The sequence below is a fragment of the Saimiri boliviensis genome, chromosome 15 (genome assembly GCF_048565385.1).
Source record: "Saimiri boliviensis isolate mSaiBol1 chromosome 15, mSaiBol1.pri, whole genome shotgun sequence".
Lineage (NCBI taxonomy): Eukaryota > Metazoa > Chordata > Mammalia > Primates > Cebidae > Saimiri > Saimiri boliviensis.
The window spans coordinates 55,638,124-55,664,883 of record NC_133463.1 but is presented as its reverse complement, the minus strand read 5'-3'; the positions used below and the strand labels follow the sequence as shown (position 1 = coordinate 55,664,883).

The 26,760-nt window shown below is 34.8% G+C and overlaps 1 protein-coding gene and 1 pseudogene across 4 annotated transcripts in view; one reads left to right on the top strand and one right to left on the bottom strand.

Moving 5' to 3' along the window:
* Positions 1–26,760, bottom strand: part of ZFPM2 (zinc finger protein, FOG family member 2) — a 477,627-nt gene that overhangs the window by 113,777 nt on the left and 337,090 nt on the right. The gene's annotated exons all lie outside the window — the stretch shown is intronic.
* Positions 14,073–15,159, top strand: LOC120362248 (putative ATP-dependent RNA helicase DDX41 pseudogene; annotated as a pseudogene).

Here is a 26,760-nt window from a genome sequence, read left to right as displayed (position 1 = left end):
ATCATCACTGCTATTGCCAGTGTACCACCATCACCATCGTGAATGTCAATTCATGTCCTTGCTTCAACGATTTTCAACTTGTTTAGACATAAAATAATGACAGAGCTGTGATTGTTTGCCAAAAAAGTGTTTTTTATAAGCATCTTAACAATCAAGTCATAATAACCCAGTTATTTCCATCAACAAAAAATCTGAATTGCATTTGGTTTGTCTGGGTGTCAGCAGAAATGCTTATGTGAATTTAGTGTTTATTATAACTGATGAAGTTCTTTTAACCGGAGCTTATTGTAATAATATGTCTGCAAAACAGAATATGTCTGTGAAAGATAACAAAATATTTTAGCATTTGCAATAAAAAGCTATTGAAGTTTCAGTTCCTTTTCAACGCCAACAGTTATATCAACATCTACGTCTTATTCTTTTTAAAAAGTATGATGTGTGGCCTGATGTAATACATGTTAGGAAATACAGGCTAATTAACTTGGCTGAGGTGGTTAGAGAAGACTTCCATAAGGAATTATATTGTGATTGAGAAAGGAAGGAAGACTAGAAAATGCTTAGGTCAGGAAGAGAGTGGAGGTGGATGATAAGAGAGGGAAGTACATAAGACATGAACAGCATATGCAAAGGTTGTGAACATTATAAATTCTGACTAATAAGAAGAATGGAAGAAAGGTCAGTGTAGAAGGAGAATGGTAGGTGGGGCAGAGCCACCATATAGGCAATTTATTTGAACACTGATGAATAATTTATTCTTTGTTGGTATGCTTCTTATATGCTCACATTAAAGCTACTATATTAATAAAATATTTCTGAGTAATTTATGTTTACTATGTACATAATAGGCAATATTTGCTAAGTACATGATGGAGAATGAGAAGAGTGTTATGTATTCACAAAGATCTAGATTTATTGTCTGAGCCTGGAAAATAATGTCAATTCAAAAACATATACCTTGAAAAATATTTGTATATATGTATATATGCATATGTATAAAAGAATATATGATCTCTTTATTCTGATGTGTTTCAAAGGATTGTCTGTGCTATCAAATTTATTTTAAACAAAAGAAATTATGAATTGTATATAGATCAAATAAACATAGAAAACTTAAATGTCTTGCTCAATATTTTAAATTATTTTCTTCCATTAGATATTTTATTTCTTCAATCCAAAACTTTGCCTAAATTTTACATTTACATATTCCATAAATTAAAAGATAGTGCCAAATAATTTCTATTTTTTTAAATAAAACCACCTATAGTAATTTTCCTGATATATAAAACTACTCAACATTTTAAAGATACATAATGTTTATACTTGCCTTTTATTTTTTTCCTATTTTCATTATGATTTTAAAATGTCATAAGCAGCTTGTAAATTTATGGTTAAAATCCTTTGATCCTTTGATCCTCATTGTACAGATCATCAGAACTCCTGATCCACTTACACTTAATTGGCCCAGTGTTATTTTACTGAATTTTCCCATTAGCCATATTTGCAGGCTTTCATAACTTAATTTTCTATAATTTTCATTATTTTAGTTAAAACATCTTAAAGTTGAGTAGTTCAACCATTTAAATGTTATTGATTTCATCTGCTTTTCAGGTTATTTATGAACCCACTTTCTTTCTAGTGTTTCTTTTTTCACCTAATATCGTCGTAAGTGCCCCTTTGATGCCACCTACCCCTTTTAGCCAACATTAATTCACTCAGCTTTATTTTCTTTTTGCCCTTTCTATCCCTTAGAGCTTAAAAATTTATATTCAATATACTATGTATTCTTCTTTTATTTCTTTCCTTTCTCCGTTTTTATAATGTGTTCTTTTTATGTTCCTAATTCTTGATTGATCCTCTCATGCCACATCCTTTATGGAGCTAAGTTTTCTAATTCAAGCCTGTTCCAATTTCCTTCCAGTTGAGGATCTAATTTTTTGATGCTCCTGTTTTGCTGCTTTAGATTTTCATATCTATTTTCGTATTTCATATATTTGACTTAAGAATTCTAAATAATTGCCTTTAAAGTCCAAATATTATGTTAGGTTTTTATTATCAGTTGCACACATAATTATACTGTGAAAGACTAGAACTGGGTTTATATATGTGTTGATCTGGGTTTCTTATTTATACTGCTTACATATTTTCCACAAGTTTCTAGGCAATTTTAATACGAAAAGTAATCCCTTAGCTTCTTGGCTTTTTCATTCTCTTTTAGTCCAGTGGGATTTCTTTGAATAAATATATAGCAGTGGTTTTATTAATTTATTTCCCTGAGATTTCAAGATTCTCTTACAAATGTATAATTTTGTGGTAAAACTCATTTTAAGTAGTGTAACAGTTCTCATAAACTGACTGCTGTAAAAAAAATAGACCCCAATATATATAATGACTCAAAAACAATAGAATTATATTTCTTAGGCATTGCCGAGAGGGAGAGGGTGGCAGTGTGACAGTCCTTCATAAAGCCATTCGAGAACCTATGCTTATGGAGACATGCCTTCAACGTGTGGCTTCCACAGTCATGGTGAGTGCCATCTCCATTTTAGCCAGACAAGGAGAAAAAAGGCATGGAGAAGCATGTGACTGAAGTTAGTAACTCTCACCACCATGTGCATTCCACTGGTAAAACGACACACACACCACATTTAACTACAGGGGACGCAAGGAAACGTGGTCTACCTGTGTGCACAGAGGTGAACCTGGATTTTGGCAAGCAGCTAGCAGTTATGCCACATAAAGTGAAGGAAATAGTATTTTTTCCAATACTGGTAGAAATTGTAAATAATAAATGTGAAAGGAAAAGAAACAATAAGAAGTAAAAGACATGTGATGTGATGAATTTTCTGTAGAAACATTTTCAAGCTAAATCTTGTCTAGGATAACCACCTAAATGATTTTTTAAATTTTTATGTCAATACTATGTGCGAATTACGAATGTTAAAACCTTATAAAATAACAAGGTGGGAGTAGTTATTTGTCTAAAAAGCAATTGCACCATACAATACTATACAGTTGTACTATATAATGCAATTTCGGAGACCTAAGCATGAAAAAAGAAAAAAATCGAGGTAAGCCAAGAAATGTTTAGAATTAATTATATTACTGATAAAAGTTTCAAACATATGTTGTCAACTCAGAAGAAATGAACACTTATTTCTTTTATACCCTGATGTCCTGCAGATGAACTTGAACTGCTGGCCAGAGAAGAGCCATTAAGGAGATTTCACAACGTGAAGCCTCTAAAAAATGCTACTAGGGTTCAACACCAAAATTTTGGAAGATGAAGCATGAGGTTCAGAGAAAAGTGGGAAGAAAATTACAATGTTAGAAATAAAAATCAAGTAAATGGTACTTTGATAAGTAAAACAACTGTTTAATTGTCTTGGTTGGCAGGCTGAACCAAGAACTGAAATAGATTTTGGTTTAATGTGTTTTCATAACAATGAAAAACTGACTCTCTAATCTCTAATTACAGCTGCCCCCACCTACTGTACAGAATGTTGTTAGGACAAGTAAGATAAAATATGAGAAGTGCTTTGAGCTTCTTAGCACAGAACTATAGAAATTCAATGAAGTTAAGGTGTTTATTAATATGATCATTATGATAGTCTCAGTTTCTCCCAGTTGGGTTTCAGAAGAGCTTCCAATCAAAAGTGGATTTATTTTTACATTAATACTTAGGAAATGATATATCACACAAAGCTTCCTGGAAGGAGTGCTTTCTCTGAAAATACTAGAATTCTCTGTATTATTTCAAGTGCAGTGAGTTCACTGAGTCTGAATTTAGTTTGTCTATTTTTATATAGTATTGAGTCTTCATGACCCAAAAATGAAATATCCTTTTGTTTTTTAACAGACACACTTCCAAAACTAAATCAACTGCTTGGCAATCCTGTGAGGATAAAGGTATGCTTCTACATTTTACTTGAGTTACACTTTATATCAACTTCTCAAAAGTGACATGCAAAAGTTGCAATCTGCTTTTTCCACTCGGATTCAAGACATATTAGAGAAGTTGCCAAAAGACTGACTAAACTAAAATAAACAGATACCAGGTCATTGCTAAAGAAAAAAAAGCAAATTTTTCCTCATAAAGTGTCATAAAAATAACACCTGTGTTTAAAAAGGCAATGCTTCCACATCTTTTCAGTAGAAAATATTTTATGATTGAAAATGTAATGTAGGTAAGCAGACTATAGATCTTCAATAAATTAGGACACTAAAAAATTTTTAAAAAGTTTTATGAGACAACTCATGGTCCCTTTGCTGGTTTTATTTTCTGCATGGTATTTATCATCTTTCTTTTTCATTTTCATTTTCTTATTTGCTTAATGAACTGACTGTAGAATTCTATGCTATAGGTTAGCCACTAATCACGTGTGGCTAATTCAATTTAAATTAATTAAAATTGAAAATTCACTTTTTAATCTCAATGACCATGTCAATTGCTACATAGCTACATGCAGCTGGTGGTTACTGTATTGGGCAGTAAAGAATAAAACATTTCCATTGTCACAGAAAGCTCTGTTGGACATTACTTTTAGTTAAAAACACTTTATATTCAATCAAATTTATACTGTTTACATTTTCTAAAACAGAATTCAAGATAGGAACTCCTATCTAATGCATACCTGTATATATTTTATAATCAACAGTGTGAATAATAAAGTTATTACTAAAGACTTCCTGTGTGGCTTTAGGGATCAAGAGACACAAACTTGTCTGCTGACCTCAGGAGGTAAATTCTTTATGATGATATAGTTGGAAAGCATCAAATAGGACTTCTAAGTCCTAAAATAAGATTAAAATTTCCTACCATGAACTGGGATATGCTGAGCACTAGAGATTTTTATATGCTCATGGTATAAAAATGGGGTCAATTTTATTACACCATTTACAGATGAGGAAACTGCTAGTTGAGAAGAGTTAACATGTACCAGTATACTAACTTTTCTCACTCCTCTTACTGTAAAAATCATACTCCTGATTTCAATATTTGCTATATTATTTTAACCATGCTGAAAATTCAATTAATCATGTTTTATTCAGAATTAGCTTTGGTTTTAACCCATGCTAAATTTTCAGCCTAATGAAGTGCTCTCTTAGAGATGACCTAACAGCTGCCTATTAATTTCAACCAAATTGCAGTATTTTCTTTTGGCTCCATGCCACATTTTCCCCATCCCCACTGTCTTGATTTTGCAAGACCATTTATGCTGATACCTGCAAAAATATCCCACCCAAAAATCCAGTATATCGAGGTGAAAATTAAGGTAATTTTTAACACCCTAATGGCTATCCTTTCATGACAAAGGTAAATCTACAATGTATGCATTCCACGTCAAAATCTCAAGTCCTTTGTGAAAAAAAGAAGAGATGTATATAAGAAGTTAAGTAATAACTAACTAGAGTCATTTCTATATTAAGTATAACTCAGTTATTTTCAAATCTAATGAATAAATGTGGCCTGACACATCCCTATTCAGGGAAGCTGTAGTATACTTTCCGGAGTGTAAGTAAGAGGAATAAGCTCATCAATGATTTCTCTATTCATACAGTTTAGATATATGCTGTGAACATTACTCCACATTATCACTATGTCCTCAGGGTGCTTTCTGTTCTTTGTCCTACTCAACTTAGAATGATCCATCCATTCATTTATTCACAAATTCAACATTTAATAGACACTTGCCATGTACTGGACATCACTAAACATCGGGGATACAAAAATGGAAACACAGTCTTTGATCACAAAGAGCTAAATTTTAGTGCTAAACACATGAACTGGGTAGATTTAACAAGTATATTGGTAAAAATATTCACACATTATTTTAGAAAGTTGGAGAGTTTCTAATTCAGCCTGGAAAAATCTGAGTAGGCTTCTTAGAGAGGGTAATCTCAGGGCGGATTCTTAAGAGATGATGATGATGATGATGATGATGAAAAATCAGAAGAAAGGAAAGAAGTAGTTTTGGTAATTTTGGTTAGACTGGACATAATCAGCTATGGCAAAGAAGCCAGAAATTCTTCTGTGAAGGAGGAGCGAAGATTATCTGGGTGTGTGTGTCTGGTGAATGGCTGCTTGTGATCACATACATCAAAATATACTCAGACATTTTGTGCATAGAAAAAAGACCACAGAATTAGACTTATAGCTATCCATTGTATAATTTCTCTACTTTGCATCCTCCCTGTTCCCAATAAAGTTTGTCTTGATTCCACAAGGCTGCTTGAATGATGACATTCACTTTACAAATGTAAAGCAAATTCCTATTTGGGAGCTTATCGGCAGTTTGTATGTGCGTCGATAAACCAGAAAACCACTGCTACTCTGTGGTCACATACCAAAGGGGACAGGGAGAGGCATGGAACGCCATAGTCTCATTACAACATAGGTACCTGCTATAGTCTGAATGCTAAAGTCCCACTAAAATTCTTACGTTGAAATCCTAGCCCCCAAAGTGATAGTATTAGGAGGTGGGGCTTTTGGAAAGTGATTCACTCATGAAGACAGAGCCCTCATGAATGAGAATAAGGGGTCCAATTGAGTTCCTTACAAAATGAGCCTAACAGAACTCTACTGCCCTTCCACCAAGTAGAATAAGAAGATACCCTCTATAAAGAAGACATCATCTTGATCTTTGATTTCCCAGCCTCCAGAATTATGAGAAATAAATTTCTGTTGTTTATAACCACCAGTCTGTGGTATTTTGTTACATCAGCCTGAACAGATTAATACTCAAACTGATTGAATTGAACTGACTCTTGTGCCAGATTCCAGAAGACACTCTACCAATAAACTGCTTGTCTGGAGTAGGATTTAAAGAGTCCCAGAGACTGTTTAGATGCTCTCCAAACCAGCTTTACCCATCTTTTAGAGCATACAGCTGACTACATTCCCCAGCTTCACTTGCAAGTAGATATAGTATGTGACTGAGCTCTGGCCATTCCTCTCCAGGATTATTGTAGTAATTTTCTAAGTTATTTCCCTTCTTCTGTCCTGTCTCCCTATTCTCTACAAGGCAGAAAGAACAATCTTACAAAAATGTATAAATCCCGTCATGCTAAACTTTGCTCCCAGCTCTCCAATAATTTTCCATTCCTACAACTCCCTATAAGGATCCATCATAGCACTGATTTCTGTGACCTTAGTTTCTGTGTTCTATAAAAATCTCATCGTTCAAATGCTCTAGCAATACTAGCTCATTTGCTATTCCCAAGATGCATTTGTTCTTCCCTCTCCCTGGAACTGTTTCCCCAGATATCCATCATGGGTCACCTGCTCACCATCTTCAGATTTCCGCTCAAATGACACGGGAATAATGACACCTTTCTGGAAGAGCAAACTGGCCCCTCTTTACCTTGTAGCTTGTGCCTCCACCAATGTTTCCTTCCTGGCTTTGTGTTTCCTCATGATACATATTAAATAGTGGCAATATGATGCTGATAATAATCACATTGCTGGTAATGCCTTGAAAGGGGGATATGTAGCTTTAATTATTCCCTTATAATTTCAACAATTCTTGTACATCATTTGTGAAACTTTCTAGCCCTCATTTTTCTCATGTCTGAGTTGTTCATTTCATCATTTATTTAATTTTTCCCACTTATTTGCTGAGAAGTGACATTGTATCAGGCAGTGTATCAGACAATGCAGATTGAGCAGTGACTGAGAAGGCTTCCTACACAGGTTAACAGCCTTCATGGAGTTTAATCTATTGGGAAAGCCAAACACTAAGTATTAATTATAATATGAGTGTTGAAAAAAAGACAAAAGCACACACAGCAGAGTAATCATAGAGTCCAATGATGCCAACTGGTTTCCCCTAATGTCCTTTGAGCCATAGTAATTTATAAGTATATTCTGACACTACTTATTTACAGGTGCAAAAAGGAAGGGACCAGAGAGGGAACTAACAGTTATTTAATGCCTGTTATACCATGAATACATACTGAAAGTTTCTCTAAAACACCACAAGGTAGTTATTATTCTTCTCACTTTCAGATATGGGGAATGCAAAGCTCAAATGAACATTATTATTTCATCATTATAAAGATGAGTAAGTTAAGGAATGAAACTCTTCTTAACACACACACTCAATCATGCGCTTTATCACAGTGCTACCTATAAGGTAACCTACAGAGAAACTATTACTGTATGGCAGAATACAAATCAATGTACAGTTTCCTTTCTCCAGAAAGTGTTGCCACAGAAAATGTCATCAGAACTAAACAATATGTTTTGTAACTAATTTACAATCTGTGCATTCTGAAAGGGGCAGTGAGGAGTAGGACTGCAGTAAGGTAAGAGACAGCATAATAGGATGGATTCCAGGAACTAAAGAAGGCAGGGTAGAGACACGAGGAGATGGGGTAGCAAAAGGTATGGCTGGAGAGCTAACAAGGAGTCATATAATACAAAAAAATATCTATGACCCTATCTTCACAATAATGAGAAGCCACTGATGACTCATGAATTTTGATTATCATAAAGAATGCTCTGGTCATACCCAATTAATTATTTGAGTTCTTCTGCATGTGCAAATTATATTTTTACATCCATTATAAAGGTTTCCATTCCACTTTCAGTAGTTTTCTTATCCATTAAGTTCCTTTCATAGTAAACAAATACAAATATTGATGCTTTTTTGTATTTTGGTAATTACTTTAATTTTTATTGTTTGTTGTTTGCTCCTTGATATTTTTTGTTAATTTTTTCATGTAATAAACTTCAATGAATTAATGGAATAATTTTTATTTTTATAAGAACATAGTTATTACTTGATTTCATGGAGCATTTTAGAGATCCAAAGGTCTTTTAGAGCTTATAAAACATTCTGAATCCTTAAAGTGTATCAAGGACCCACGAGATTCTTTTTATTGTAAAGTGAATTAGAGGTCCAGGCCATGTTCACTGGTGGTTCTAGTTTCTCCAAGATATCACTAACTGACCATGAAAAAGTACACAATTTTTCTTTTTTTCTTTTATCACATACAAAGTAAAGGCAATACTACACACCCAATGCCTACTTGTCTCATGAAAGATAGTAAAGAGATGAATTAGAAAGTAGATAATGACATACATAATTAGGAAGTAGAATAAAGTATTCCCTGTACTTTGGAGAAGAATATTCTTAATTCCAAGCCATAACTATAAATTACAATTTATTTCTGATTCTTAAAGTAAGGGAACAGAGAGCAGCTCAATTCAAATAGCAAGACAGAATTTTCTGATTTCTGTTTCTTTCCTTACGTTTCACTATGTTTTTGCCTTGTTGGAACTCTTAAGTAAGGCCAGTGGTTGGCATTTTCAATCCACTACAACACAGGTTTTCTCATTTAAGAATCATCTGTTACCCAAACAGCCTAAAAAGGAAAATGGAAGACTAAAAGAAAGGTCCACAACAGACAATGCAGTATTCAAGCCTCCAACATTTGATATTCAACTCTTCTTCAAGCTAATACAAGTAGCTTCTTGATAAATATTTTGTCTCAAAATATTCTCATCATCTCTATCTGACTCAAGTAATAGAAGAAAATGCAGTTTAATAGACTTCCTTGTAACAAAATGTGGAGAACAAATCAAATATAGGTAATTTACCTTATGCAAACTTGCAGCATTGGATTTTGAAATGTTGGTCAACTTAAGCTATCATGAGTAAAGTTCTTGAGCAATATAACAGTTATTTTCCTTTTTAAAAGCCCCAAAGTACCAAATAACTATTATGCATACAGTATTTGGTTATTACAAATGTTCTTATACATATTGCTTTCTTTTTTCTTTAAAAAAAAAAAAAAAAAAAAAAAAGACAGAGTCTTGCTCTGTTGCCCAGGCTGGAGTGCAGTGGTATGCTCCCAGCTTACTGTAGCCTCGACTTTCCAGGTTTAAGTGATCCTCCCACCTCAGCCTCCCAAGTAGCTGAAACTACAGGCACACACCACTACCCTTGGTTAATTTTTGTATTTTTTTTTTGAGAGATAGGGTTTTGCCATGTAGCTCAGGCATGCTTCTATTCTTATAATTCCATTATGTATGGACTTTCAATTAACCATTCTCACCCAGTAAGTTTCCATGATTTACTCAAGTTTGATAGCTGGCCTTCAAGTTCCAAATTGAATGTCTTTGTTAAATACATTGCAGCTAAATCTAAAAGTGCTTTTACAAACAACACAGGTGACAAATTCAAATGCTTACAGGGCCAGATGATCAACATAAACGTGCAAATCAGGTCAGGTGAGGAATGATGTGAACTGCCAGCAAAGACCACTACCTAAATGTGAAGGACCTTCTTCACAGTCATTTGTTGCCATGTGGGATTAGGAAACTAAAATTACCAATCATTTTGCTTTAAAGAGAATATAGAAATACTAATTTTTAAAGTATCTTCTGATTTTTTAAATGATGGCAATAATTAATATCTGTGCATAATACATTTGCAGGTGGCACAGAGAAAGTAGATTATCAACTTGTTTCCTCTGTTGTATGTATTCCTATCTGATAATCAAATGAGAAAAGATAACCAATTTTACAGATAAAAACACTAAAGGTCAAGAATTTGTCTGTTTAAGGTCACACAGGCTAGCAAGTGGCAGTGATGTGACTCAAAACTCAGCCATTATTCTTTATACTTCATTTCACTGCCTTGATTATTTTTTGATGTATCCAGAAATTAGAGAGAAATCAAATTATGCCATTATATAATTGCATGCTTCTATTCTATTATGATGCATTATGCTGATTGAACCAATGATATAGCATACTCTGCTGTGCAGATATTTCACAGCCACTGTAACTTGGCTGTCACAACCTGGGGGTTGATTTAAGCATTTGTTCATGGTATTAGAACTCCCAGGGTGGTGACCAATAGAATAACGGAGAAAACTGGAGGATAAAAGTGGATAATTTCCAGTTAAAATTACCATATTGCAATTTTGTTAGTTATCAGACTTAGTACACAGCAGCTTATCTGACAAGAAATTGTCCTTTTGGGCATGATTCAACCTATAGATGTCTGATTTCCTCATATGTGGTGTCCAGATGGTCCTTTCTGCTCTATGTTGAGACCAGGAGGCATAAAGGCCATTTCTAAAACAGAGACAATGAAAGTAAGTGCAGGGTGGAAATGCACAAGACTGGTCAACATAATGAACTCAATCAGATTATATTTTTAAAGCTAATTCCCTGTTACTGATGTGGGCAATTGATGAGGGAGAGAAAAGGGTAGTATCTTTTATTAGAGATTTTGTTGCTAGAGGTGCTATTACATGTGACTAGCAGCTGATTAGATAGATTCTGTGGTCATGTAGGCTCTAAAATAAAATCTGGAAAAGCAAAGAGAGGGCTGACAAAATGCACAACAGAAGCCTAATGTTCTACCTGACAAATATTGTTTCTTCTTTTCACTGCAGAATTAATTTTGTGCCAAACTTCTATATCTCCTACATGCTAAGGACAGGAAGGATCAGTGTGTTGAGGAGGAAAAAGGTGTAAAGTAGTTGGCTAATAAAACAGTCAATGGTAAATAAACCAGGTAGGGTGGAACACATAAACTGCACAGTAAATACTTAAACAAAATCCTCTAAAATGGCAAATTTATCATAATATCTTATGAGCAGCTCCAATATGCAATATTGGTTATTTGCATAGGATATTACACAGCCATCTATTACAATATTCAACGAAAAGAAAGTACCTCAAAACACATTTTGTTCGTTTGGAAGTACAATAACTTTGTCAGTTAAAATTTGGAAAGCTTCCCAGTTTTCAACCATAAAATGATAATGCTTGACATATCATTTAAAAGTGGAATCTTCTAGAAGTTAATTCAGTTGACAGGGTCACATTTAGACTTTATTTTTTTCTGATGCTTTTGCATTGAAAATAATTCCCAAATCCTATTCTTCAAAGCACTGGAAGTTACTATAGCAATTTATGGCTCTGTTCACATTCAAGGCACCTCTGAGATAGAGAGCTACTTAAAAAAAATACCCTCTGCAATACAGATCATGGAATTCATGATGTTTTCAGAAAGGGAAACAAACCAGAGACACTTATTTGTTGAAGAGATTTGCTTGATTTTAGCAATATCATTGTTTTGTGATGATTCAATTCAGTAGGATAGTGTTGGGTTTAAGAGTGTTGGACACTGGAGGTAGCATGTGTGTGAGTTTAAAGTCTCATTTGCCTTGTGGCCTTGTGCAATTTACTAAACCTCTTTGAACCCCACTTCCCCACCTGTAGATAATAGTATCTACCCCAACCTCATTTGTAAAGTACTCAGCATAGCATCTTGTCCATCGTATGCTGTGTAATAATTAGCCATTATTATATTTGTCTTTAAAAAAATAATTTCACACTACAAGAGAAAATATATTTCAAAAAAATACTCTACCATATTATGTCAGGAAAGAATTGAACTTGAATTATTATGGGAACATATTTAAGCTGTGTTGTTCTGTTGGTGACAAAGGGAGAATGACAGGAGATTCAATGTAAAATATCTAAATTACCTGGGCTAAAAAATGAATTTGCCTTTAATATCTTTTCTATATTTAAAGTACAATATATTTTGGTTTTATTTATACTTTCATAAGTTTTCAGATATTATAAATGATTCTATATTAATTAAACTCAAATATGTTAAAAACATTTTTTGCATTTTAGACACTTTGACAAGTGTAAAGTTTCACTCACAAAAGTTAGTCAATCCCAGTCTATACTTTAACTCAACTATTATTCAGAAAGTAGTCATTTACTTCTTCATAATGAAGCACGCAATTTGCCTTTATTTTTAATTTACTAAATTTATTCTCTTTATTCCGTCTTTCATTGGTACTGATCCATTCAGACATTTTGATATTTTCAAATATTGTTCTTATATTTTTAAATATATTTCTTTATAAATTTCAGAATATAATAATATAACCAGCAGTCATTTTTTCCATGCATATTTTTATAACTCATTTTTTTCAACAAAACAGATTAAAAGAATGCTTAGGCTGAAACCGTCAAATATTATATATTTTGTGTTCTGGGTCAGAAACATTCAGAACTCAAATTTCTCCTCCATGTGTTTAAATAAAACTGAAGTTTTAGGAGAAGAAAGAAGTTTGATTGACAAATGTGAACGTAACACAAGTTTCAATACTATAATTGTGATTGTTCCTAGTGAAGCAGGGAATTTTATCATCTTGAATTATCTCCCACAACTCATTTTTTTACAAACAATATGCCAAAGTCACTAGGCAGTACAAAGCATTTCTTAAAGCTTGGTGGTGCTAAAATATGTAAATGTGTTGGTGAGGAGATGAACTAGGATTCCAGTATTATGGTCAAAATAGGAATGCTTGTTGAACTAGAGGACCGTGGGTCACTGCTGTTTATTAAAAAGCAAGAGACGTTCCCTTTACCTAGTCCCAGATTCTGAGGAAAAATACTACCTGGTAAGAGTTCTAAAAAGATGCAGTGGCCTCTGTCCTATAATTCAGACATCTGTAAGATTTGCTAGCCTGAAGATGACATTGTTTAATGGTCGAGAGCTGGTATCTCAAGCCATGGAAAACTATATTTGAATTCTGGCTCCACATTTTGTTGTGTGACTTTGAAAAGCCTCAGTTTTCATATCTATAAAATTATCATAATATCCAGTTCCTCAAAGATTGTTATGAATGAAAAGATTATAAAGCACATATAAAGTGCTTAAGAGAGTGTGCAGTACATAAGCTTAATAAATGGAAATTAGAAGTTTTCTATTACGACTTATTTCTGGTGTTGAAAATCTAATGGCCTGATATTTAGGGCTTCCTCCTTTTGACAATCTCTGCCTCTGAAATTTGGCTCTCTATTTATTTACACTCTGCCTTTATTCACCAAAAACTGGAGATTCCCAAGGGTTAAGGCAGCCTCCTCCATCTGTGCAGACAGTCAGAGATCACTGCTCTGGCCCATAAAGAATCAGCTTGCTGAGTTCTATACCTTCTTTAGTCCAGGCCATCACAAGATTTCCCGACTATTAAAGCTGGATTTATCCACAGTACCTAACTCCTCTTTGCTCAGGAGTAGATTCCTACCTGGCCCTGGATGAGGCCGACTGCATGACTGACATGGGCTTCGAGGGCGACATCCGCACCATCTTTTCATACTTCAAGGGCCAGCGGCAGACCCTGCTCTTCAGTGCCACCATGCCGAAGAAGATTCAGAACTTTGCTAAGAGTGCCCTTGTAAAGCCTGTTACCATCAACGTGGGGCGCGCTGGGGCTGCCAGCCTGGATGTCATCCAGGAGGTGGAATATGTGAAGGAGGAGGCCAAGATGGTGTACCTGCTTGAGTGCCTGCAGAAGACACCCCCACCTGTGCTCATCTTTGCGGAGAAGAAGGCAGATGTGGACGCCATCCACGAGTACCTGCTGCTCAAGGGGGTTGAGGCCGTAGCCATCCATGGGGGCAAAGACCAAGAGGAATGGACTAAGGCCATCGAGGCATTCCGGGAGGGCAAGAAGGATGTCCTAGTAGCCACAGATGTTGCCTCCAAGGGCCTGGACTTCCCTGCCATCCAGCACGTCATCAATTATGATATGCCAGAGGAGATTGAGAACTATGTACACCGGATTGGCCGCACCGGGCGCTCAGGAAACACAGGCATCACTACCACCTTCATCAACAAAGCCTGTGATGAGTCAGTGCTGATGGACCTCAAAGCCCTGCTGCTGGAAGCCAAGCAGAAGGTGCCACCCGTGCTGCAGGTGCTGCACTGTGGGGATGAGTCTATGCTGGAAATCGGAGGAGAGCGCGGCTGTGCCTTCTGCGGGGGCCTGGGCCATCGGATCACCGACTGCCCCAAACTTGAGGCTATGCAGACCAAGCAGGTCAGCAACATCGGCCGCAAGGACTACCTGGCCCACAGCTCCATGGACTTCTGAGCCAACAGTCTTCCTTCCTCTCCAGGAGGCCTCAGTCCCCAGGACTGCAGCCACTCTATGCACACACAGCAGCCCCCTGGACAGAACCAGCATCCTCAGCCCAGCTGGCCTGGGCTGGGCCAGGCTAGGCCTGGCTGCCTGTTCCCTGTGCCCCTCAGAATTACTATTTTTGTGCCCTTTCACCCCAGCTGCCATTAAAGCACAAACCTCGATCCCCCCCCCCCCAAAAAAAAAAAAAAAAAAAAAAAAAAAAACTAATCATAACTCCTCTTTGCTCAGGAGTAGATTCCTTGCATTCAGCCTGGTTCTTCTTTCACTATAGCTTCTTGACTCTGATCTTCTAAATAACTTTCCCTTTTCCCACATTTACTGATATCACTCCTTAACACTACCAACTTTGTCAAATTCTCGAAGAAATTTTCCTAATGACTTTGGTGCACAAGTTTCCAAATTACCCACGGAACAAACAAACATATCTTTCTGGTAGAGGCCAAACTCTGATGGTCTAGGGACCACACTGGTCCCAAAGATATATTAGAGCAGCGAGTAAACATTTTTTGAGCACCAATGCTTTTATATCAGGCATGAATTTTCCAATTTATATTTCTGACAGATTCTCTACCAGTTTTATTACTTTACTCCCATGAGTTACCTGCCAGTTCTCACTTGAGTTCATGACCTTGCTACAGCTTGGCTTCATCATCTGAGGGTTTTGTCAAGTGGAAAATATCAGGAACATACAAGCTTCTAATCCATCACCATTAGATTAGCTCCACCAGAGGTTCCAGAATTACCAGTCTGCCTCTTTCTGTTGCCTAGGTCTGTGGGTTTCTGAGGAACCATGGTCTCCAGTTCCATAGGCTTTGCGGCTTAGGTCTTTTATTTCCTTTTGACCATAGTAAAGGCACCCGTGAAATGATTTCTTCTGACCTTAACCTCTCTCTCATTCTCTTGCTTTCTTCTCATTTCATGTCCTCTTCTTCATAAACCAAACCATAATTTCACAAAAGACCTAACATAACAGTGTGTAAAAACAGCCTCTCTCCTATCCACCAACGCTGAACACTTAATGTATTTCTATTAGTTTGTTGTTTGGTGGTTTCCCCTTCATCATTACAAGATGATTACATATGGAACGCCTTTTAAAAATATGATGCCAAGGTAAGGAACAAAAAGGCAACGAGGAGAAATGAACAATGCAAACAAATCCATTTTGATTTCCTCTTTACCACTAAGCATAAGACTTGGTTTCCTCTGAAAGATTTATGAGGTTTCCTACCATAAAGGAGGCTGGATTACAGCTATGCTTACTTTATAAAATGAAATTCTGCCATCATAGGCAAGGGTTCATGGCTGTAATTATTTCAGTGCTCTTCCCAGTCAATGTGTCTTGCACAGCTGAGCCAAACCCTCTCTCTCACAGGCAGGCAGGCCATTTCATAAGAAGTCTGAAAGCTCCCACAACTTTGTGTGACCTTGCATTGAATAACACTGGAAAATTGATTTGGCTCTAGTAATAAAAGACCGTCTGCATTATCTGCATTCTAATTATAATTAATATAAGCAGGATAACTGCTGTATTATTTACGATTAGAGCTATGGTGAGCACAGTGTAATAATAATCTGCTACATAATTTTTTATTGATCTGATGGCTTTATTGCAGAAAAAACAAAATGCTACACCACTGCATAACTAAAATTGCCTTTCTTGACATGAGTGTTTAGACAGAGGATTCCATTTAACATTTCTTTTATCTGATCAAATTCTCATAGTTTTAATATCATAACAAGTGTGATGCTATGGGATCTTTCAATTTTCCTTTTTAGAAAGAACTGAAGAACAGACATAATTCATCCAGCCAGGTTTCCCATTCTTTATTCACTGAGTATCATTAATTCCCTGACACAACAGTTGTCATACATTTCATTAACAGGAATAGACAAAGGCTCAGAAAGAAGTGGCTTTGAGTTAAGGGAATGCTATCTCTCAACCTAAACAAACTCTCCTTTGAGCATAATAACTAGAGCAGTATAAAGGTAGCCATGAGTGTATTTTTCTTGAACAGAAAAAAAAAAAGTTAAGCTTAAAAACATTAGTGGAGGAACTCTTGGGGAGGGCAGAGATCTTTATGAACCTAGCTGGCAGTGTTCACCATTCTCTACTGTGTCTTGGTGATAAAAAGCTTGCTTTGGTTATATTATAATTTGAAAAATATCATATACAAAAGAGTGAATACACATTTGTAGGAAAGTAAATGTAAGAATATATATGGTGAGGATTTCTAATTAGCAAAGGAATTAAAACTTAGCAATTATTTTTTTCTCATGTCCAACTTTAATAAATAAAAGTTGAGTATATTAAATGATGAAATTATAAAAACAGTTTTGTTTATAATTGGTCAGATTTGCAAAATTTTACAAAATTAGAATTATATAATATATATATATTATAGTTGGTTTAACCTAATTATGATGGCATTTGAGAATCAAACCTTAAAATACTTAGCTACTTTCATAATATTATCAAAGGGATTTTAATCCTACTGAACTATTTTGAAATGTATATTCAAATCACATTTCACAGATTTACTATATGTTTCCTGAATATTATCTCAGTTGACAGTAACATTAACAAACCATATAAGGTAGGAAAGACAAGTGTTATTTTTTGAAAGATGTAAAAACTGAGGATTGAACAGCTGGAAAGTGAAGTGACGAATTCACATCTAAGCATTTTATGCCCTGACCTATGATCCTGAACTTTTAATAATATCATGCTCTTTAGTTATTTGTTTGATTTGAATTAGGTAACTGGCGCACTATGTCTCAACAAACTTGTTCTTTAGATACTTGCAGAAATATAAAAATTATGAAATAAACTCTCAAAGAGGAGTCAGGCTTAAGAGACCCCTTCTAAATGAGCAAAATAAACATCATCGTCATCAACATCATCATCATCATCATCACGGCACCTGACATCTATGGAACCAGAACATAATGAATATTCTCTCATTATAACCCAACATATGAATAAAGTAATGCTTGGGGCAAAAGCTAGACAAGTTGCCAATGTCACACAGTAAGCTAGTGATAGATTAAGGTCCTCAACACTGAGGTGCATTAAAATCAGAGTTTGTGCTGTTGTTTCATATCCGTCATGTATCAGCTTTCCAAATATATATCCTGTGGAGACTGGCTTACAATTATTTTAGTAAATAAATAAGCCCAAAATGTAATTGTATTTCCTTTTTGTGGCTAAAAAGGTAGTCGCAGAAGTATACAATATGTTTTCCCAGAAAGAGTCATGCTCAGAGTTCTCACAGACATGCATATTATTTGAACATTTCAGAATTTTATGTGATAGGCATGCCAACATGAATGATTTAAAACTTATTACAGTGAGTGGCTGCTGACTATCATTTTGAAGATTATAACTCTGTAGACTTCATTTTCAATTTAATTATTTGTTTAGTAGGAAATTTATCTTTCTTGGGTGCCATTATAAAATGTGGGGCTTTTTTGACAAAAAAAAAAAAAAAAAAAAAGAGAGACTTGATTGTTAATATATTAATTTTAGACAAGGTATATAAGTAAGCATGATTGGTTAAAAAATGTGTGCTATTTGAAAAAAGCAGTAGAAATATGAAAAATATATATATTTAAGTTCTTTCCTGGCACAAATTTTCATCTTCTGATCTCTTGTTCACTTCTCTCCCTCAGTTGTTCTATGAAATAGTAGCTAGAACGAAATAAATCTAGGACTAACAGTCAAGGTTTCATTCCAATTAAAGAGTTTCAGCAATTTCCTCCTGTGTTAATTTCATTATCTGGATGACAGCAATCAGAATTAGAATAACTGTCTTTGCTGCAATAGAGCAGATTAACTCCACAACAGGCTTTCCTGATGTAGTTTAGCCAGACCAGTTTGGTAACAGGAAAACTGATGTCCATGATTCACTGCGCTAATCTGCTTCCTCTCAAAGGACGTGGCTTAGGTCTAGCAAATATAGTCACAAATAATTCCATAGTATGTGTCCCTAATTTTTATACGTTATTCAAAGTGTGATTTTAAAAGTTTAGTAATCTGCTATTAGCAATATTAGTAAAATTTTTCTAAAAATTCTAGCCATTGTAATAAGGCAGGAAACAACAACAATAATTATAAAGTCAAGAGAAAGAGAACAAATGATATATTGTAGAATAATTATCAGTTTAAATCGGTGTGTTTATAGCTAAAAGATTATATACCAAAAAGGATACAAAATAAAAAATAATTTTTTATTTAGTAATAAAATGGAAGACAACTTGAAGAGCTCGACATTTTAACCTACTTAAATATTGAAGCCTCAAAAAATTGGTAATATTAAAATCTCACAAGAGACAGAGAATCAAATAAATTACTCGTGGTTGTTACGAACAAATTCTGATATACTACAATATTGCATGGGAAAATATATGTATCAAAAATTTTAAAAAATATTTATCTTTGAGCCACTATTTCCATTTTCTAGTTCCCTGTTTTCAAGAGATGACTACATATGTGAAATGAAAATCTGGCATAAAAGCAGTCAGCATAGCATTATTTCTATTAGAGTAATGCTAAACTGACAATATATCCAATATTAAAGTACGGCCAAGCAAATTTTGGCCTTTCCATACATTAGTATATTAACCAGAAATAAAAAATGTCCTTTACAAAAGTAGCTAGTTGCAGTTAATCTAATCTAATACCAACACTCAGTTTATCAACTGAAGTTCTATAATAAATACAATCTCTAGTTAGTATATTTGAAATACTATAATACAAAGAGTTTTAAAGGTAGTCTCGCCGGGCGCGGTGGCTCACACCTGTAATCCCAGCACTTTGGGAGGCTGAGGCAGGTGGATCACGAGGTCAAGAGATCGAAATCATCCTTGGTCAACATGGTGAAACCCCGTCTCTACTAAAAATACAAAAAATTAGCTGGGCATGGTGGCGTGTGCCTGTAATCCCAGCTACTCAGGAGGCTGAGGCAGGAGAATTGCCTGAAGCCAGGAGGCGGAGGTTGCTGTGAGCCAAGATTGCGCCATCGCCCTCCAGCCTGGGTAACAAGAGCGAAACTCCGTCTCAAAAAAAAAAAAAAAAAAAAAAAAAAAAAGGTAGTCTCTATGGGTCCAGTTTTTCTTAATTCTAAAAATGGTAAGTCATTTGGAGAAAGCAAGCAATATGTATTTTAGAAATATATACGTATGCAATTAAGCTATTTTTAAGAGATGGGGTCAGGGTAATGTATGAAATATACAAGGTAGAGGTTTATTGTTGGGGAAGGAACAGTTTACTGCTAGGTGGATTGACAAGGATAAAGGCACACACACAGAAGGTCATCGTGTAGTTTCAGCTCTTAATCTGAGTGTTGGGTCCACGGATTTCTTTGTGGTTTTGCTTCAAAATCTATATATGTTGCAGTTATTCTTGTGCTTACCTCACATATAAAATAATGTTTTAAAAGGAATAAGAGCAAAAATATCTCTCAGAAAGATATAAAAAAGGATAAAGTTCAAATCTTGCTTTTGTTAGAAATACGCTGTCATTCTTTGCTAATGTCATCACTGACTTCTCTGCACTTTCTCTATCTGTTACATAGGCTTGCATGCTCTCAAAATTGTGATGAAAAAGAACTCAGGCAATTGGAAAGTGACTTTATGTAAAGTTGTTTTTCACTATTCCTTCCCAGAAATTTTAGAAGTAGCTAGCTAGTTGGATGGGAATGGCAAGAAGAGGCAGATAAAGTTATCAAACATGACATAGCCATAGTCAGGGTTGCTTGCAAGACTTTTGCTTCTAGAGCAGAAGTCCCATATCCTTCAATAGAGAGGAGAATCGTATTTGTAAATATTGCCCAAAGGAACATAAGAGGATTATGGTTACTGACCCTGTCACATTTATCAAAAAATTCTATCCTAAGCTGATGGATATAAATATAAATACAATGATGGATTCAATCAGATTTTTAGAGTGATCTGTATTTACACACACACATACACCTTGTCAGCTTAAAATAGAGCCAAAGAAAAACAATAATTGCTTCTTATAATATAGCAACATTATCATTATATATATATATACACATCATTATTCATATATGTGTATATATGTGTGTCTATATGTGTGTGTGTGTCTGTGTGTGTGGGTGTGTGTGTGTGTGTTTTGTCCCAAATTAGACATTAAACCATGTTATTTTAAATGTAAATGCAAGTGTAGGTGAGCCCAGGATATGAGGCAAAATTAAAATGTCCTGAGTAATAAGAACTAGAGTTATGAGAATTTTAGAGGAAATAAAGCCAGAATAAATTATAAAATATTATGTATATCTGTATTGAAGATTGTCTATATCCATGGGGAGTCCAATATTGTTTTTTAAGAACCTATATTCACTAAATGTCTCCAAAGTTTTCTCAGTAATAGTTATAACATTTGCTTTCAATAGGGCCATTTTAAGAATAAAATATGTATTAACATAGCTAGTTTATTACTCTTTTTACTCTATCCTATCACAATGAAACATTCGAAATATAGGCCTGAAGTTGAACAATGGGTATAAAAACAATGAAATATTTAAACAACTTGATATTTCACACTGGCAGGGGATCAATTATGTTTTCTATCAACTAGTTGACCAATTTACTCTTGTATTCAAAAATTTTAAAATATATTATCTTCTAAACTCTGCTAGGTGTTTAAAATCTAAAAAATAACATTAAAATATAATTATTATCCTGCTAGACCCAAATTTAATTGAGAAACTAAAGTAATCTCATCTCAATGTTGTGAGTAATGCCATGGCAACATTCTGTAATAAGAAAATGGAAACAATATATTCTTGCTGAGTATTAAGTATATATAATTAAATACATGTGATAATTCATTCTTTAGTAAAGTTAATAGGTTTGAACTGTTCAGAAAAGTTCTACATATTTTAAGACCTAATATTAATATAAATCCAGTTATTTTTATAACCCTGCCTTCCATCATGAACAATTCTTTTTCTTTTACCTTTTCTTTTTTATTATTATTTTTTGAGACATTCTCTTATACTGTTACCTGGGCTGGAGTGCGGTGCCGCAGTCTCAGCTCACTGCAACCTCTGCCTCCTGAGTTCAAGCAATTCTCCTGCCTCAGCCTCTTGGGTAGCTGGGATTACAGGTGCCTGCCACCATGCCCAGCTAATTTTTTTGTATTTTTGGTAGAGACGGGGTTTCACCATGTTGGCCAAGCTGGTCCTGAACTCCTGACTTCGTGATTCACCCGTCTCTACCTCCCAAAGTGCTGGGATTATACGCCCAGCCCAATTCTTATAATTCTAAAAAAGGGGGTACAAGAAAAGAAGATGTGGATAAAACGTATCCCTGATGTTTTTTTCTCAAGAAAAGGATACTTTTACTGGTGGAAGTGTTTTTCTTCCACTGTAAGAAAATGCAGGTCAGCAAAACTGGCTTGCTGAAATGTCAGCTCAGTCATCTTTTCCATGTCTACTCCACACTGCTGCTTTGCAAGGTAGAAAAGGCTAAGTTAGTGGCTAGAGCTAAATTAGACCTCTTAATTGACATTTCACTTTCATCCAAAATTAGGCCAGCACATGTTTAAAAATCCTTTCTATTTTGAATAAATTAAAGAACAGCTTGTAGAGGCTGTTAAAGATCAGAATGGGTAGTGAAAGACAAGCACACCTGAGCTTTTTCCCAATTTGGCAACTGCCACCTAAGGTACATGGAGCTGAGAAGAGCCAAGGGCCTATCCGTCTAGGGCTTGAAGGCCAAACTATGTAGCCTATAAATTAAACTTTCTTGAGTCCTTCCTATGGGAGTTGTTTCAGTGAGTCTTAAACTTTTTGGTTCCAGGGCCTTTTATATGCTTAAAAACTGAGGACTCCAAACAGCTTTGATTTATGTAGCTTCTGTCTACCAAAGAGCTTTGGTTTAAGCTTTGGTTTCATCCAGCAATATTATTCTACTGAGATATATCACAATAGAAATCAAAGCTAAAAATTATATATATATGTATTTATCCATTTAAATACGACAATAGTAAACACATGGCATTTTAACACAAATAAAATGTTTTTATACAAATAACTATCTTTCAAAACAAAAAATATTGACAGTTGGCACTTATATTTGGGCAAATCTCCTTAATATCTGGCTTTAATAGAAGAGAGATAGATTCTCATACCTGTTTCTGCATTTAGTTTGCTGTCTTATGTTGTTTTGATTGAACTATATGTAGAAAATACGGCCTTGCACAGATGCATAGTTAGAAAGAAGACAGTAATTTAATAGACTTTCAGGTAATTTGGGAATTCTTTGATGCTACACCAAAACTCAAATTGTATTACCTTCCTAAAGGTGAATTGCAGTGTGTAATCTGGCACTACATCAAGAACTTTTCCTACTTTGTTATTTCTAAATCTATTTTCATAGGTTGCATTTTGAATAGATCTTTTTACCCATGCACAATTTTGAATTGTCATTCATTGATTATTTTATTGATATTGGTTCACTGAGTTATGCAGATCTTCCCATTGTTGGTACATTTCATCATATACTACCAAAAGATCACATTTACTATTATCACTACTAATATCTTCAGATAAGTTTTCAAGTACTGGAAAGCTGTTAAAAAGTTCATAGTGGTAGACACCGTGAATTTCAAAGATTCTAATTTTTGCTTGAAAGCTTTACTTTATCATTGGCTACAAGTACTGGCAGCTGTTTTCCTTGAAGCAATAGGCTCATTTCATTTATTTCTGAGAAAATATCTGCCAAATACTCAGATCTAAATAATACAATTTTGCCAGTCGCTCTTTTAAGTAAAATTCATGTTGTATGAAAAAGTGGCTAATTCCACTTTTAACTCAGGTAGTCATACAAGTGTTTTTTCTGGAGATGACACATAGTGCCTTAATATGAAACAAAAGTGCTTTGTAGATATTTCCCATTTTGTCACATGGAATATTAAAAAGCATGTAATCAAGTGTTTAGGTTTAGTAGCAGCATTAAATTTTACTGTTCCATCAAGAACATTCTTAAGTAATACTGCAATTTTGTTTGCTTGTTTCAACGTTGAGTGTCTGGTGGTAAAAAATACAGATTTCTAGAACAATTTGGGGCCACTACCTTGATTCATGTTCATATTTTGGCAGTTTCACCCATCACTGCTTTTGCACTATCAGTGCAAATGCCAATACAATGGAAAAGGCAAATAACCTCTTAGTAATATTACAATAATATTTTACCCTATGGTTTTCGAGAAAGTTCATGGGACCCTCTAGTGTTGTATAGGCCACACTTTTAGAACTGCAGGTCTATTTGAAGTGATTTTCAAAGCTTGGGAGTTTGAGGTGTGAAGCAAAGGATGGAAAGGAAGAATTGAACATCTATCAGAATCTTGCAGGTGGTGCTTTTGGGGAACACTCACACAAAAATCACTGTGATAGGAAGCTATTCTTTGGAGCAGGGGTGTTATCGACAATTTTCACTCTCCTTTTAATTCAGACACTGAATTGATTTGGTCTTCCAAGTACTTTCTTGATAATATCAGAAAAAGAGGTGTGTTATTAGTTTCTTCCTCTGCTAAAGAGAGCCAGAAACAAAGGAGTTAACAGGAAGCTTTGTGAGATGGCAGTGGTCTCAATCATGGCTTGCCACAAAGTCACCTACTCCTGTTCCTGAAATGCAAATACATTTCAGAGACAGGTAGTTGAAACTAAAATCACCCTATAGATGCAAAGATTGATGATTCAAATAATATCAACTGTAAAAAATTATTAACAACAAATTCACTTAAGCATCTTCTTAATTATAATTCCTTATCTACAATTTAGGTTCATATTGTTGTGTTGTATATATTTGCATATTTGTTTAAGGCAGCATTTGTTCACAATTGTATACCATTTATTATGTGGCACTCATATACATATAAGTCCTTCCATTACTTACATTTAGTTATTTAATCCCCAAATAATGCTATAAGGTAGACACTTTGTTTGCTCTATTTTATAAAGAGAAAGTAAAGTAACAGAAGTTTAATAATTTACATTAGGCCTCACCGCTAATAAGTGGGGAGCCAGGATTAGAACCCAGGCTGCTTGGACACCAAGCAGTTTATAAACTTAAACACTATGCCAGAAGCAAAACAAAACCTAAAATTAGTTTTCTACAGAACTCTCTTTTAGTGTATTGTAGCATTTATGGGTTGTCTTGATTCTTTACAAAAATAAGTAAATCTTTAAACCATTCATGAACAGAAAATGTAATCATTTCATAGATTCGTTTCTGAAATTATGATTTTATCAAAACTTAGGCTGTCTCAGAGAGGGGCTCTGAAATCCATGGCAGGGTTGGTTTAAGGTAAACACAAAATCAAACAATTATCATTGTTTGTACCAATATAATAAGTAAGCTTATCTAAGTAAGTTTTGCATTAACTGGATGCTATGGTTTGAGTATGTCCCCCAAAAGTTCATTTGTTGGAACCTTAATTTCTCAATATAGCAGTGTGTTCAAGTGGGTCCTAGTGAAAACTGTTTGGGTCATGAAGGCATCACCCTCATGAAGGAATTAATGCCCTTCTTGGAGGAGCAGGTTAGTTATCATGAGAATGGATTGTTATAAAAAGTTAGTTGGCATTCCTTGGCTTCCTCTCTCACTATATGGTACATTCCACCATGTTGTAAGGCAGCACAAGGCCCTCACCAGATGTTGGCATCAGGCTCTTGGACTTCCCAGCCTCTAGAACCATGACCCAAAATAAACTTCTTACTTTCATTAAATTTACTTCTGTGGTTCTGCTACAGAAAGAGAAAATAAACAAAAACAGTAAATCTTTGCCCTTAATTGTCCAAATACTTTCTAGTACTTTTTTTTTGCTTTATGCTCTGCAAACTCAAGCCACTGAGAACTGCCATCAGATTAGTATCAGATGTTTTATATAGTAAAACCACAGTATTCAGCCTTTATGATCTTCCAAAACATAATTGATAATGTCTCTGCCTATTACTAATCAGTTCCCTCTGAACTGACTTTTTAAAGAATAAAAACAATTTAAAGTATGTTATGCCAAAGTGAAAATGAGAATTTCAGAAAACTTGACAGTATACCAATACTTAGAATTTTATGATCAAATCAGTATAATGAAAGTGACTCTTTGATATGGTATAATGGATGTGTTAGCATTTGCAAGTTCTGCATAACTTAGTGAATCAGTATTTTCAAAACAACCAATGCATGCTATCAGTGTAAGAGAGACCAATGAATTGTAATGGAATGGAGTACAAAATGTCACTGATATGGTTTCAAAATATACCAACCTTTAAGATATTACTTGTTGATTTTCTCAATCATAAAGGAATATCCACAAATATCTTTAAAGGCTATTAAAATACTCCTCTCTCTTCCATTTATATGTTGTGTAAGGCTAAATTTTCTTCACCTAATTCAACCTAATGAGCTGATTTTTACTGAGAATCCCTTCCCAGTGGACATGTATCAGAAATTTCAAGTGGGTAGATTTACTTAAAAAATGGACTCCCAATTTCTGATAATTATCTTTCAAAAAATTGAAACACTGTTCCAGACTACTGAAAAACAAACAAATCACAGTGACAGAGCCCATCTTAGAGTGAACATTATACAGAATTAAATTTGAAATTTAATTTTAATTTTAACATATTTATTTTAACTTCTTGTGAAACTTTGGCAAAGTTATTTTATCTCTCTGTGCCTCAGATTTCCCTTGTGCAAAATGGGTCAATACCTACCCCACATGACTGAGGCATACATTCACTGAGATGATAAAAGCTAATG